This window comes from Suricata suricatta, chromosome 9 (genome assembly GCF_006229205.1).
Source record: "Suricata suricatta isolate VVHF042 chromosome 9, meerkat_22Aug2017_6uvM2_HiC, whole genome shotgun sequence".
NCBI lineage: Eukaryota > Metazoa > Chordata > Mammalia > Carnivora > Herpestidae > Suricata > Suricata suricatta.
The window spans coordinates 4,690,119-4,703,957 of record NC_043708.1 but is presented as its reverse complement, the minus strand read 5'-3'; the positions used below and the strand labels follow the sequence as shown (position 1 = coordinate 4,703,957).

General features: G+C 60.7%; 1 protein-coding gene across 1 annotated transcript in view; it reads right to left on the bottom strand.

The window, feature by feature from the left end:
* The window catches only part of CCDC85C (coiled-coil domain containing 85C), a gene marked incomplete at its 5' end in the record, with an annotated part of 70,856 nt that overhangs the window by 15,737 nt on the left and 41,280 nt on the right, over positions 1-13,839 (bottom strand). The window lies entirely within an intron of this gene.

The following is a 13,839-nucleotide window of genomic DNA, read 5'->3' as shown; positions in this document are numbered from 1 at the left end:
GGGCGGGGCCAGGCCTCCAGCGTCCCAGCCCATCAGCAAGGCCACACTCTGAGACTACCCCAGCTTTAGGGGTAGTCTGCCCACAGAGGTGCCCCTCTCCCCAGGGACCCACCCACGATCTCATGGGAAGGACCCTCTGGAGCTCCGCACCCCCAGCCCTGGCCCTGGCCCAGCCCATCAGCCCAGCCCAGGGCAGGAATGCCAGGCCTTCTGGGGAGAGAAGGGCCACTCTGACCAGGCCCACCACCCTCGCCCTCCGGGCTGGCCCCGGTCACCACAGGGCAGCGGGGCCATGGGAGCCCTGATGCGGGGGCTGCCCCCCACACCGCCTCACCACGCCCCCCACACCGCCGGGCCCCTCGGCGACCAGGAAATCAAGGCTCTGAGGGGAAGCGGTTTGTTCACAGCACATCCCAGGGCAGCAGCGGAGGTGGGGCCGGAGCCCGGAGGCGGGGGTGACCCCAAGGGCCTCGCCATTAGGACCCTGGGTGCATGCCCGGTGCTCAGCAGACGCCCCCTGCCCCGGGCAGGGGACCCTGGCCAGCCCGCGTGACAGTGGCTGCACAAAGGCCTCCCTCACACCCCTCTTCGGCCAGGGTCACGGTCCTCCATCCATCCATCCGTTCATCCTCAATCAGCCAGGACGGGCGAGCGCCCCCCCCGATCACACCCACGCCAACAGGCCTGATGGGAAAGCCGTTGGGTCCAGGGTGCGCCAGGGCCCTGTGGGCACAGGGAGGGAGACGGGGTGCAGCGCGGTTCCCTACGTGTCCTCTGTGTGCCGTCGCGGAAGGGCTCGCGGGTCCCCAGCTGGGACGCAGCCGACACACACGGCAGGTTCTTCCCAGCCCTCTCGTCTCGCTCTTCGAGACAAGGAGACCCAAGTAACTAGCCTTGTGTGGCCTCCCTCTGGGGGGGGGAGGGAGGACCCACCCCAGGGGTGACGCTCCGCCGCCCCAGCATCAGGTGAGGGTTAAACAGGCATCCTCCCCGCTTCCCAGATTCAGAAGCCGAGAGGAATAGTGTCCCCCACCCTGGCTCTCTGCCACAGGTGAGCAAGCAGGGGAGCCCAGGGCCCGGCCTGCCAGGCCCTCTACCCACCGTCCAGGCCCACCCCGCAGCCCAGGGCTCAGGACCCCAAGCGTCTGCGGCTGTGAGCAGAGCTGACAGCTCGGTGCCAGGAGGAGGGGCTGGCACGCGTCCCAGAAAGACGACGTGATTCTTATTCAAGCTTCTCTGCTGGACCCTCCGTCACTGCCCGATCCGGGGGAGCAGCAGCGAGCCAGTCCCTGTCACCGTGGCCCCCACTGGGCACAGCTCTGAACTCAGGAGAGGACCAGTCACCTGCCCTGCCCTGCCCCCCACGGCCACACAGCCATAAGGAAGCCGGCAGACTTCCCCCCCCAGTCTCCTAGTATGGGGGGACCGTCTGTGTCCCTTGGCCAATTTCTCTGGGGTCCGCCAGGACCTCCTAGCATATCCTTTCTCCTATTTTTTGTTTATTCATTTATTTTGAGAGAGAGAGCAAGTAGGGATGAGGCAGAGAGACAGGCAGAGAGAGAATTCCTAGCACGCTCCATGTGGTCAGTGCAGAGCCCAGTGCAGGGCTTGAACTCACGAACCCTGAGATCCTGACCTGAGCTCAAAGCAAGGGTCAGGCTTAAACGACTGAGCCACCCAGGCGCCCCTGGCATTGTCCCTTCTTGGTCAGACCACAGTCGGGGTCACGGACTGGGATGGAGTCAGCAGGTGTGGTGCCCGGCCTCAGTGCCCTTGCCGGGCAGCAGGGGGGCCGGACACACAGCACTGTTCCTGCCGAGCAGGCCGATGCCTCAGCCACCACTGATTCACCCCACACCTCCCAGGACAGCAGCGAGGAGAAGACAGCAAGGACAGGGGGCACCAGGAGAAGGGACACGGGCAGTGGCACGGACGACCCAACAACACCCACCACCCACCACCCGCTGCCGCCAGAAGCACATCAGGGCCCAGGGGCCACAGCGCACGGGCCACACGTGGGCGCAGACGTGACGCTGCTCCCGTTCAACCCGCCATTTGGGTTCAGACCCCACGCAGCTACAGAGAACAGAGTGTACGTCAGACCACCAGGGCCTGGTGGGCTTTTCCTTCTAATTCCCAGAGAACAATAGGGGAGGTCTTAAAATATTTTAAATCATCTGGTGCTTCCGATGGAATCTATCCGGAAGAGTTCATTCTAATTATGAGGAATGCAGACAGTGTGTGACAGCGGCCAGAAATGGAAACAACCATTTGTCCAATGATAGCGGAGAGCTACCCCCGTCATTCAAACGCTGTTGAAGAAGGATTTCTCTCCTCGACAATATGGAAAACCTTTACGCTCCGGGGGAAAGAGCTGGATGCAAAATGGTACGTCCTGTCGCTCTTACGTGTAAAAATATCTAGGCACTGAAATAAATTCCGGAAGGAGGTCCGCGGAGATACCGATGGAGGTGCCACTGCACCGTGGTCATACAAGGGACTATGTTCGCACCCCTTCTTGTTAACTTTCAAATAATCTGCTTCCAGAATGGGGAGAAACCTTTCTTTTATTAAAAAAGAGAGAGGACGGATTAAATTATTGCACCAGCACCTGCAGGGCCACCCACGGATATTGCAGAAGCAGAAGGGGGACCAGGAGGACGGCCAATCAGCCCCTCTGCCGACCCCCCCCCAGCTCTGGTCTGGGGGCCGTTCCTGAGGCCCGAGTCTGCCCCTCCCCCCGGAGTTTAAGAGGATTCAAGGCTGCCTCAGCCACGCTGGATCCGTCCCCACACTCAGCTCCCCAGACCAGGCTCTGTCCCTGCCAGGTATCTGGTCGCCGGTGGGTCAGAGCAGGCGTCCCCGCAGCGGCAAGAGTGGCAGCAAAGTGCACCTTCTGGAGCAAGGGCGGGACACCCCGGAGGGCCGGGCTCTCTGGGGGTGATGATCTCTCCCAGCAGCCCTGGGCATCTCGTGATCCCACTGGGCGCCTCCGAGCCCCAGCCTCCCGGAGCTGAGCATGTAATTACATTAATCCCAGGGTTTGCAGCGGTGAGGCACGGAGCCCCAAGGGAGGGATGCGTCATTTCCCGGCTTGGCTGCTTGTGGGGAAAGTGAGGGAGGGGACTACCGAAGGGCCCCCAAGGGCTCGGCTGGCCAGTGTGTCCCCTCAGACCTTCCCCAGGCTCTTCCCAGGCCCCATGGGACCAATTCAGGAGGATTCACAATCCAGCCTCCATCTGGGGGTGGGGGGGTGACGGCAAGGGGTAGGAGCCTACGATGTCCTTGCTTCTGAGAGCCAGAGGGTCGGCCCCAGCCCCGGCCTTCTTGCAGATCCTGCATTCCCAGAGAATACAGAGGGCCATGCAGCCGACAGATGGGGGACAGGGGTCTCATGGAGCCCAGAGGGTCTGCGAGCTCCCCTCATGGGTACAGATCCCAGTCCACCCTGCCTTCTCTGAGGCTGGGTCTGGGACCAGGTCAGCTGTCCCCCTCCTGGCCGGGACCCTCCATAGGTATGCGGTGTGGCCCCAGCGTCACCTCTAGCCCAAATGATAAGAATTAGGGATGGGGCACCTGGGTGGCTCAGTCGGTCGAGTGTCCCCCTTCAGCTCAAGTCATGATCTCAGGGTTCATAGGTTCGAGCCCCACATCGAGCTGTGTGCTGACAGCTCGGAGCCTGGAATCTGCTTTGGATTCTGTGTCTCCCTTTCTCTCTGCCCCTCCGCCAGCTCGCACTCAGTGTCTCAAATATAAGGAAACATTTAAAAAAAAATTGGGGAGCCAGAGGCCACATCCAATCATCCCTGTAACCGTCCTCACCAGCTCAGCCCTCGGCACACAGCAAGCCCTCAGGAAAAGTCTAAATGCCTGCAGGGGGCTCTGTCCTCTGTTCAGCAAGCCCCCACCAGCAGGAGGTCCAGTGAAAAGCACTCAGCCTGAGACCGTGGGTGATGTGACACCCCCACCCCACACAGAACACCCCAGAAAGACCCAGAAGCAGAGCGTCCCAGGTGCTAACGGCAAGTGTCCCTCAGAATCTCATCCAACAGCAAGCTGGCCACACCGCCACGAGCTTACATCTGAGCGTGAGGGAGGCAAGGGTTCAAGTACATACATGCGCAGGGTGTGTGGGAGGTGGCCCCAGGGAGCCCAGGTACTGGAGCTGGGAGGCGCAGCGGGGAACAAGGAACCGATGAAGGCAGGGTCGGCCTGCTGGGGAGCTGGGGGAGGGGTCTCGGAGTCACCCCCCCCATCCCGGGCTCACTGCTGCGGGCTGCTCCTGGGGGACAGGTGCTAACGCCCTAGCACTGCCCACCTGGAGATCGGCAGGTGCCAGCAGGTGAAGTAGGCAGTGGACACGGAAGCAGCAAGTGCCACGGGGATCCAGGCAGAGTGCCAACAGTGTCTGTCACAGCTCAGGAGGAAGGATGATCGTCCCCTCTGCATAGGAAGGAGCGGGGGCTGGGGGGAGGGGGTGCATGGTGACACACAGTGGCACACGGGGCTGACTCTCCAGCTGCCTGCCCCCCTTCCAGCAGCCTCCCGCCGAGTGGGGTCCCTACGAGGTCTTGGGGACAGGCAGGCTTTGTGGCAGGTCACTCATTAGCAGGAGACCCGGCCGCACCCGCCTTGGGCCGCCTCCGCAGGGGTGGCTGCCATTTCCACGCCACTGCTTGGTTGAAGAAATTCCTGTCTCCTTCCACTTCATTAAGACGGCTGGCCTCGGGGCACCCTCCTCGTTCCGGGCACCTGGCCCTCCGCCCCAGAGGTGGCCACGGCCCCTGAGAGCACCTGATTTCCCGTGACCTCGGCTTCCCCGCTTCTGTCCCTTCTCCCCATCCAGGATTTGGCCCCGAGGACAGCCAAGTGCCCACCAAGACCTGCAGGTCGGGCCTCGGAAGTCAACACCAGTGTGCAGGCCTGGGAGACGGCCCCAGCGTGCAGATGAGGTCACTGAGGCTCAGGGAGAAGAAGGGAGGGTCACAGACCATGCGTGGGGGCAGTGGCCTCCTCGGGCCCACACTTCCTTCGGGCCAGTGCTCAGCCCCCAGGTGGCCTCCCCACTCCCACTCCCACCCCCCCATCCTGCCCACAGGCCAGATCAGCAGGTCTGGTAGCTACACAGCCCCACCGCCCTCCCCTCGGGCACATCACACTCCCAGGTCCCCTCCAGCAGAGGGCCCGGGGGGTGTTCCAACCCCAGGCCCACCTACTCCTGAACCCGGGGCCTCTGCTGGACAGAAGCCCCTGGAACGTTAGAGGTTCCTGAGTAGGCGAGGAGACCCAAGAATCTGCTTCCCGACCTCAGTGCAGCAGTGTGCCCACTCTGACCCTCCCGGGGGCCCTGCCAGGAGGGGAAGGATGCTCACAGAGAGCCCGCGTCTGCCCAGAGCCAGGCGCCTGCAGGACCGACAGTCACACGTGCTCGTCCAAGGCCATGGTCCCCTTCTCAGAGGGTCCTTCAGCCTAACGAAGGGACTGCAGGAATCACCAGATCTGCTGAAGGGCAAAGACTAAAAAGGTATATACAGCCTGGGGGAAGGGGGTGGGTAGAGGGCAGGGAGAAATCAGGGGCTCCTTCCTGAAGGAGGCGGCATCTGAGCTGAGCCCCGGACTCGAGATCAGAGCAAGCAGGACTGAGAGGCAGAAGCGGAGTGGGGATGGAAGGCAAGTCTGAGCAGGGCACAGCGTGAGCACAGGCGCAGCGGCAGGACCACGGCCGGCAGGTCAGGGAGCACCTGAGCCACGTGATGGCCATTAGCATCTGCTTCTCGGCACACATTACAGCTGGGGGAGGCACGGGCTGAATGTGAGACAGGTATTATTTATGGATGAAGGCGAGAGGGCTGAGGGAGGTGTATCGGGGAACATTAGGTTCCCGCGAGGACGCCTCAGCTGTGGCAGCACCGAGCTGGGCTGGCGCCTTGGCCCATGCCACTCCCTCCCCTGCCTGGGTGCCCGCCTGAGCTGCCCAGGCAGGTGCAGGGGTGGGGGGGGTGGCAAGGCCGCCAGCCACAAGCTCAGCAGTGACGCCCAGCGCCCCAGGTGTGGGATGGGGTTCTCGAGTCCACACAGGGCATCGAGGATGTCACCTGCTTCCCACTCACACCTGCAAATTCTGAACTTCTGCTGGTGAGAGCAGGCAAAACGCCCACCGTCAGCCCCTGTGATCCTCACGCCAAGCTGATGAGACAGGTCCTGTTATCTCTATCCCTGTTTGGTGAAGAGGAGCCCGAGCTTCGGAGAGATTAAGCATCAAGTCCAAAGTCACACAGCGAGAACACTGCCCAGCAGCCTCTGTGCCAACAGGCCGGCCCCCAGCTCCCAAGACAGGCGGGATCCCGGAATCCTTAACTCAGGAGATGAAACGAAATGGCCACAATCAGAGCCCCACCCTCTCCTTCCTGAGCCCACAGAGGAAAGAAAATTAACCGGCACTGAGAACAACAAACAGTTGTGTTCATGAAAACTGGGACCTCCCGAGGCTGGCCACTCAGCCCCTTCTGAGCACACAGCTACGCCCTTGCTACCTGCGTGCCCCACTGCATGCCCTGGGCACAGCTCCGGGGACCCTCGGGGATCAGCACCCTGTCTGCCCAGGGCCTCAAGGGGGCTTGGCATTTAATTCCAGGAAAAGCCACATGGCTTCCAGACCAGGACTACAAGCTCAGGGAGCAGTCAAACAGCAAGCTGTGTCCAACGTGGCTGACTGAGCACGTGCTGGGCTTAGATCTGCCTGGCAGCCGCTGGTCCTCTCAAACCGAACACTCACACTCGTTCCTCCATCTATGCCTAGGAAGCCTGGCAAGTCCAATGGAAACTGTGTCGTTGTTTTGAGCCAGAGGAGAAGAGGAAAAAGAGAATTCCCCTCCTGTGAATTTCACGCCCAGAAATGCACCTGCAAGCGCAGGTGCCAGGTGAGGGCACTGTCCAAGTCCCCTCCCCCACCAACCTGGACTTCACTCTGAGTGACTGGAAACGATCGGTGGAGGCCAAGAACTGAGGGCTACCCGGCAGCCTGGCAGGGACACCCAGCCACACAGCGGCTGAGCCACACCGTGGCTCTCGGCGTGGCGGCATGGGCACTCCCCAGGGACTTTTTAATATCTGATATCTTCCTCTGTGAGATCAACTGCCCTGGACGCTGGGGGAGGTTCCTGGGTGTCCATGTGCATTAGAGACATCCTCCGGGTGACTTTAACACACGCGCGAGGCGGGGAACCCCTGATCTGTGCTAGCAACGTTCAAACGGTCCTCCTTTCTGGCCCCACCTCTGAGGAACCCCTAGCCCATCCAGCGCTCATCACTAACTGGACCCCTGAAAACACAGCTGAACTGCAGGGATTTTGCTGAGGCTCAGGTAGCAGGACTCAGGTCTGAGGTGGGGGTGGGGGTGGGGGGAGATAACATTTACTGAACCCCGAAATATACTGGCCAAGCTGCCTTGGTAGCAAACAGGGGAGACATAAACTAGTTTCGGAAGAAACGAGGGGGTTTATTTTTTGCATTAGACGTCAACCACCCTACTGAGTGCCAGTCCCTGCGTGCTGGAGCCAACCGTCCCTCAGAGCAGGCGGGAAGAGTGGGGAGGCACGGGCAGGGGTAGGACACAGGCGACTCAGCCCTGTGCAGAGGTGAGGATGTGTGGCCGAAGAACAGGCTCAAGAGACTGGGGAAACCCCCGTGGGGTGCGGCCATCGGACACAGGGGATCCCTGCGTCTGGGAACAGGGAGGTGAGGTGCAGAGGTGAGGCCGGAGGGGAGGCGCAGAGGTCTGCCGTCTTAGCCAACACTTCACCTGACACGTGAGAAGCAATGGTGGGGCTCAAAGGCTCCGGAGCAAGAGAAGGAGTTGGGGGGGGAGGAGTCTGATGGCAGCGTCATGTCTGGACGGTGGTTCCCCGATTCAGGGAAAACAAGAAGAAAAATGACCACGAGCCAGGTGGAATTGCGGGGGTGCTGAGAGCCCAGGGAAGAGAGCTCTGTGTGGAATGGACCTGATGGAAAAATACTGAAGCAGGTGGACGGGGCAGACTGGGACCCAGAGAAACATGTGGCCCGCGTGGCATCCCGTGCCCGTGGGGGGAAGACGGAATATTCTGCGAACAGAGCTGCAGCAACTGGGGGCCAGCACCTGGCACAGAGTTTGATCCCAGCCTCATACCGCACACAGAAAGCAGCTCCAACAGGACAAGAGAGTCAGTTTTACGTGAAAAGACAAACTTCGAATCGAGGCTGTCCTGATTCATGCGACCACGAGAATGAGCCTCACCAGCTTTATGCCGCCGGAAAGAAGCCCGTCACAGAGACCATGTCCTGTAGGATTCCAGGTATATGAAGCGTCCACAACAGGCAGGTTACAGACACAGACAGCAGAACAGGGTTTCCCGGGGCCAAGGGCAAGAAAGATGGGGGAGTGACAGCTAACGGGCACAGCCTCTTTCCAGGGGGGTGAAAAGGCTCCGGAATTAGGTTTCACAGCTGTGCAACTCTGTGAATATTCTCCAATCCCGCTACACTGACTTACATACACACATGAGAATTTTGTCTCAACGCAGCAGTTATTAAAACAAACAACTTCACCTTTCAGGTACAAAGGCTTTCTCACTCAAGAAACAAAATGAGGGGCGCCTGGAGGGGGCTCAGTCGTTAGGCGTCTGGCTTCGGCTCAGGTCATGATCTCATGGTTTGTGGGTTCAAGCCCCGCGTCGGGCTCTGTGCTGACAGCTCAGAGCCTGGAGCTGCTTCCCATTCTGTCTCTCCCTCTCTCTCTAACCCTCCCCTGCTCACACTGTCTCTCTCTGTCTTTCAAAAATAAATTAAAAACATTATAAAAAAATTTTTTTAAAGAAACAAAAAGAGGGACACCCGGGTGGCTCAGATGGTTAAGTGTCCGACTTCAGCTCAGGTCACGATCTCACAGTTCATGGGTTTGAGCCCCGCATTGGGCTCTGTGCTGACAGCTCAGAGCCTGGAGCTTGCCTCAAATTCTGTGTCTCCCTCCCTCTGCCCCTCCCCTGTCTCTGTCTCTCTCTCACAAATAAACAAACATTAAGAAAATTTTTGAAAAAAAAGAAAAGAACAAACCATAAAGAGAAAGCCCGTCAAACCCTGCTGTGTGAACATCACAGCCTTGCCCGACACCAAACAGCTCCGTGGGCACAGTCAGAAGACCGGCGGCTGCCTGGGAAATGCCGTGTTCAAGTCCCGCCCCGGGACAGACAAAGGGCCAGGAAGGAGCCGCACAGGACTCCTGTAGATCAGTAAGGAAATGCGTGAGTACGGGCACAGGCCCCGTGGAAGGTGAGTCACAGACGGAGACGTGCGGGAAGGCACCTGCTGCGTGTGTAACCAGGGAAATGCAAATTCAGACCCTGAGATACCATCTCAGTTGCTGGGCTGGCAGAGAGCCAGAAGGGGTAAGCTGGTGTGATGGCGAGTGCGTAAGGGCCGGGCAGTGCGGGGTGCCCCCTGGTGCCCCCGGCACAGCCTCCTGCCTAGCAGAGTCCCCGCCCCCAAGGAGCCCAGGCACAGCGTGCAAGGACACACGTCCAGGAACGCGTCCCCAGCCCTCGCTACGGCAGCGAAAACCCGGAAACGCCTCGCCGTCCCCCTGGAAGACAGGATCTACTGTGCTTGTAACCGAACAACGGAAGAGCAGAGGCAGAAACGGAAGAGCTAACGAAGGGTCCTCAGACGAACAGCGACAGGTCCCGAAACCACGGGGGGCACGGGCAGCCGACGGACACGCGCAGCTGCATCGTGCACACAGGCTCACCATCTTGCGGCGCGGGCGGACAGACAGACGGACGCTTCCCACGAGGGAAGCAGAACACTCGGCGAGACAACGGTGAGCACCGAGTCCAGGCTGCAGGCCACGCGGGGGTGTGGGGGGCAGAGACACGGCCTGGAACACTTCGTCACGTAGGACGAGAAGCTCTGAGCGTCGTGTGTGTTATTGGTGACAATCTGAGCAAAGCAGGCAGCGGAATAAATAGCTATTTCCTTATTGTACAAGCTTGGTGCTTTTTACAAAATTCCTAACCAAAACATCGTACTTTTTAAGGAAAAGGGAAAGAGAACAGCACGCCACACCCTCCAGAAGAGACACTGGAGACCCCTGACGGCAGCAGGCCCCCTCCCCAGCCTATGGAAGGCTCACGACAGACAAGGGGCTCCTTCGGTGCCACCCTCTCCCCACGGCCCGGCCCAACCTCAGCAGGTCAAGAGCTGCCCAGGGAGAGGGGCGGTCCACAGGATGGAAAGGTTGCCAGACGGGAAGTCACCCTCCTACGGACAGTTAGGGGACAGGAGTGAGTGCCCCCACCCCCGCCCTACCTGCTCTGTGACCTTGGACAAGCCCCTCCCTATTCAGCCCCTGAGAAATGGGGGCGGGAGTCCCAAATGACCCAGACGGGGATGCTGGAACCTGGGCAAGACAGCGTCCCTGCAATTAGGCAGGGCAGCAAGGACCCGCCCGGTGAGAAATGACACAGGCTTGGCGTGGTGACAACGAGGTGCACTTCCTGTTTCACCTACGACCCACAGCCCAGTGATGACTGACCAAAGCATCACCCACAAGGCTCAAGGCCGGCTTAGAGGGGCCACCACCCCCCTGAAGTCCCGGGGAGGGCGCACTCCTCTGGCCGCAGGAAGGCCCAGCACCTTCCCAGCCCAGGGCTCTCGTGGCAAGAGGACAGACCTGGTGGCGCAGGCAGCCATGGAGGCTCCCGGGGGAAGAGGCAGTGGGGGTGGGGAAGGGCACATACGTCCACATAACCACAAGCCTCCGTTTCCCCACATGGCGTCACAAGCGACTTGTTCTGGATGAAGATCTCAGCCAGAGTGGGTGCCCTGCACTCAGCAGACTGCTGGCCCCACCAGGTGCCCACACCTTCACCCCCAGAGCCTGCGGACACGCGGCTCACACGGCTGCAGGGATGGAGGTGGGACGCAAGAGGGGAGGTCAGCCCGGACCATCCAGGTGGGCCCAACCTGCTCTCGCCCGTGTGTAACATCAGAGAGCCCGGGGTGCCCGGTGGCCCAGGCGGCGAAGCCCCCAACTCTTGGTTTCAGGTCGTGATCTCACAGCTCATGGGTTTGTGCCCCACGTGGGGCTCTGTACTGACAGTGCGGAGCCTGCTCGGGATCCTCTCTCTCTCAATCTCAAAAATAAGCTTTTTTTATTTATTTTTGAGAGACAGAGACAGCGTGAGCAGGGGAGGGAAAGAAAAAGAATGAAACACAGAACTGAAGCAGGCTCCAGGCTCTGAGCTGTCAGCACAAAGCCCGACACGGGGCTCAAACCCACGAACCGTGAGATCATGACCTGAGCCGAAGCTGGACGCTTAACCGACTGAGCCACCCAGGTGCTCCAAAAACTAAACGTTTTTAAAAAAGTGATAAAAACCAACCTTCTGGAAGCTGCCACGAGGTCTAAGAAAAGCAACAGCTCTGCATGCCCCAAGCACTTAGCAGCCACTCAGTAAAAAGCACCCCATCCTCCCCACTGCCCACACTCCGACGGCACGACCTGGACCAGAAGGAATGGGCAGCCAAGGGCACGCCGCTTCCATACTGACCCCAAGGAGACAGCAGCACGCGCCAGGCCTGTGGGGTCGGGCCACGCTCACCTCCTCTGCCAGACTGCCCACCCAGCTCGTCCGCCCCCAGCGCCTGCCTTCCTGTCATCCTCCAGCACCGGCCAGTGCATCCCCGCCGACTTTCAAACGTGGAGTTATGGCTCCAATTTAGTCACGTGACGCTTGTAGGTTCTTTGAAGCAAACACAGAATCCCTTCTGGGTGTAAAGTAAACGCCTCCTTTTTCTCAAGCTGAGGTCTCTGTAGGATGTGAAGCCGCTCAGTGGGGGTGACCTGGGATAAGCTGGCTCCACGGGCTCCATCTCAAGAGTTCTGTCGGCTCAGGGGCTGGACAGACCCCAGTGACTGGCAGCCAACTGACCCTTATTCACGGACACAGAGCCGGGGCCTATGGGGAGTGGGGGCGGGGAGGGCAGGCGAGCCAGCAGGTGACTGCAGGCTGAGACCAGAGCCCCCGCCCCCACCCAAGTCCAAGCTCAGTCTCCCAGCAAACTGCGCTCCCACCTCAAAGCCCCCAGGAGACAAGGCTAAGAGATGGCTCCAGGCAAATCTAGGCAGAACAGTGAGTCCAGCGAAGAAGAGAGAAAAAGAGGAGGAATGAGCCCAGCCGTCATTAACCCAGCCCAGGCCCACACGGGAGAACCCGGGGCTGAGGGGGAGGCCAGGATGAGGCTGAGGATGCCCTTGGTCACAGAGCACCTGGAGGTCTGATCTGACCGTCGCAAGGCAGGGGGGCCAGCACCGAGGCTGCGGGGTCCCGGTTTGTGGCTCAGGGAAGAAGGATAAGGTCCTTCCAGGCCAGGCCCCCAGCCTCCTGCACCATCAGGCTGAGACCATCCCCCACCCCGACCCCACCCCAGGCGTCCCCCACTGGGCCAGGGAGCAGAGGGCTGGTGCTCTGGGGCACAGGGTGGATGGGCAGGGCCCGGGCTGCTATGATCCTGCCACATGACCCAACCACTGGGACGCTAATACAGCTGTGTGCCTGCCCGAGGTCAATGTGGGGGCCAGGCTGGCCTGGGCCGGGCCCTCACTACAGTTCTGGGAAGCGCCATGCCTGAGCGTGGAGTCAGAGGTGCGGGCTGGCTGTGTGCTGGGCAAGAGCGCCAGCACCCGAGCCTCACGTCCCCTCGGTGCCGTGGAGAGACACCGGGCACCTGCGGTGCGGGTGGCACCGTGTGCACAGGGGCCTGGGCTCAAGCTCTGGCTGCGCCACTGCGTGCTCTGTGACCCTGGGCAGGCCCTCGCCCTCTCCAGGACCCCAGGACACCCCTCTGTACAATGAGGAAGTGGAAAGCTGCCATTGGGCACAGGGAGACGGGAGGCGGGGGCTGCCGCTGCACACCGCCTGCCCACGCAGCTGTTTCTTCAAGGAAGATATGAAGGAGAACAGACTGGAAGGTGCGGGGAGCTGGTGCCAGGATGAGGTCAATGTTTGGTTACAAACTAGAGTAAACAGGCCTCCGTCCTGCAGAGGAGCCCCACCCGGCCCCCACCGCCCAGCTGGTAAAGCGCCACAAGGAAGGGAGGGTGTGGGTGGGGCGCGAAGGAGTGTCACTGCTCCCACAGGTGACAGGTGACAGCTGGGCGCCAGGAACTGCCCCGCAGCCAACCCCAGGTCTCTGCAGAACCACCACACAGGGCCTGGCAGGGGACCCTGAGGGGAGCGCGGAGCCAGGACAAAGGGGCCTGTAAGGTCAGCCGGTCCCAGCATCAGGGTGAGCCAGGGACCCCAGGTGTTCACAGCTTGTCTGAGGTCACAGGCCATCAGCGGCATGGCCCGGACGAGAGCAGGCACCAGGGCTCCCAGGCTCCACAGTGACCCTGTAAGGACACGTCAAATGCCACCTCCCTTCTTTCTGGCCTGCAGCCAGTGGTCTGTCCAGGCAAGGTGACCATGACAATCACAGTGACAGCTGGAGACTACAAGCATGTTGGATAAGGTAAGAATCCTTGCATCCACACTGATGAAACCCGTGCACACACAGGCCGCTGCGGGAGAAGGGAAGGCCGACCTGCAGAACGCCAACCGCGAAGTGTAGACGGACTGAGGGAGCCACGAGTCACCATCCGCAGGCCTGCGTGGGGCCCGTGGAAGCCAATCTCCCAGCAGGTGCAGGGCCGGCGAGGATCAGGACACCGCAGTCCCCAAGTGCCCCCACGGGTGACCTATTAATTCCAAAGATCTACTGCACTTGCCCCACAGCGAGGAGACCTTCGAGAAACCTCGGACA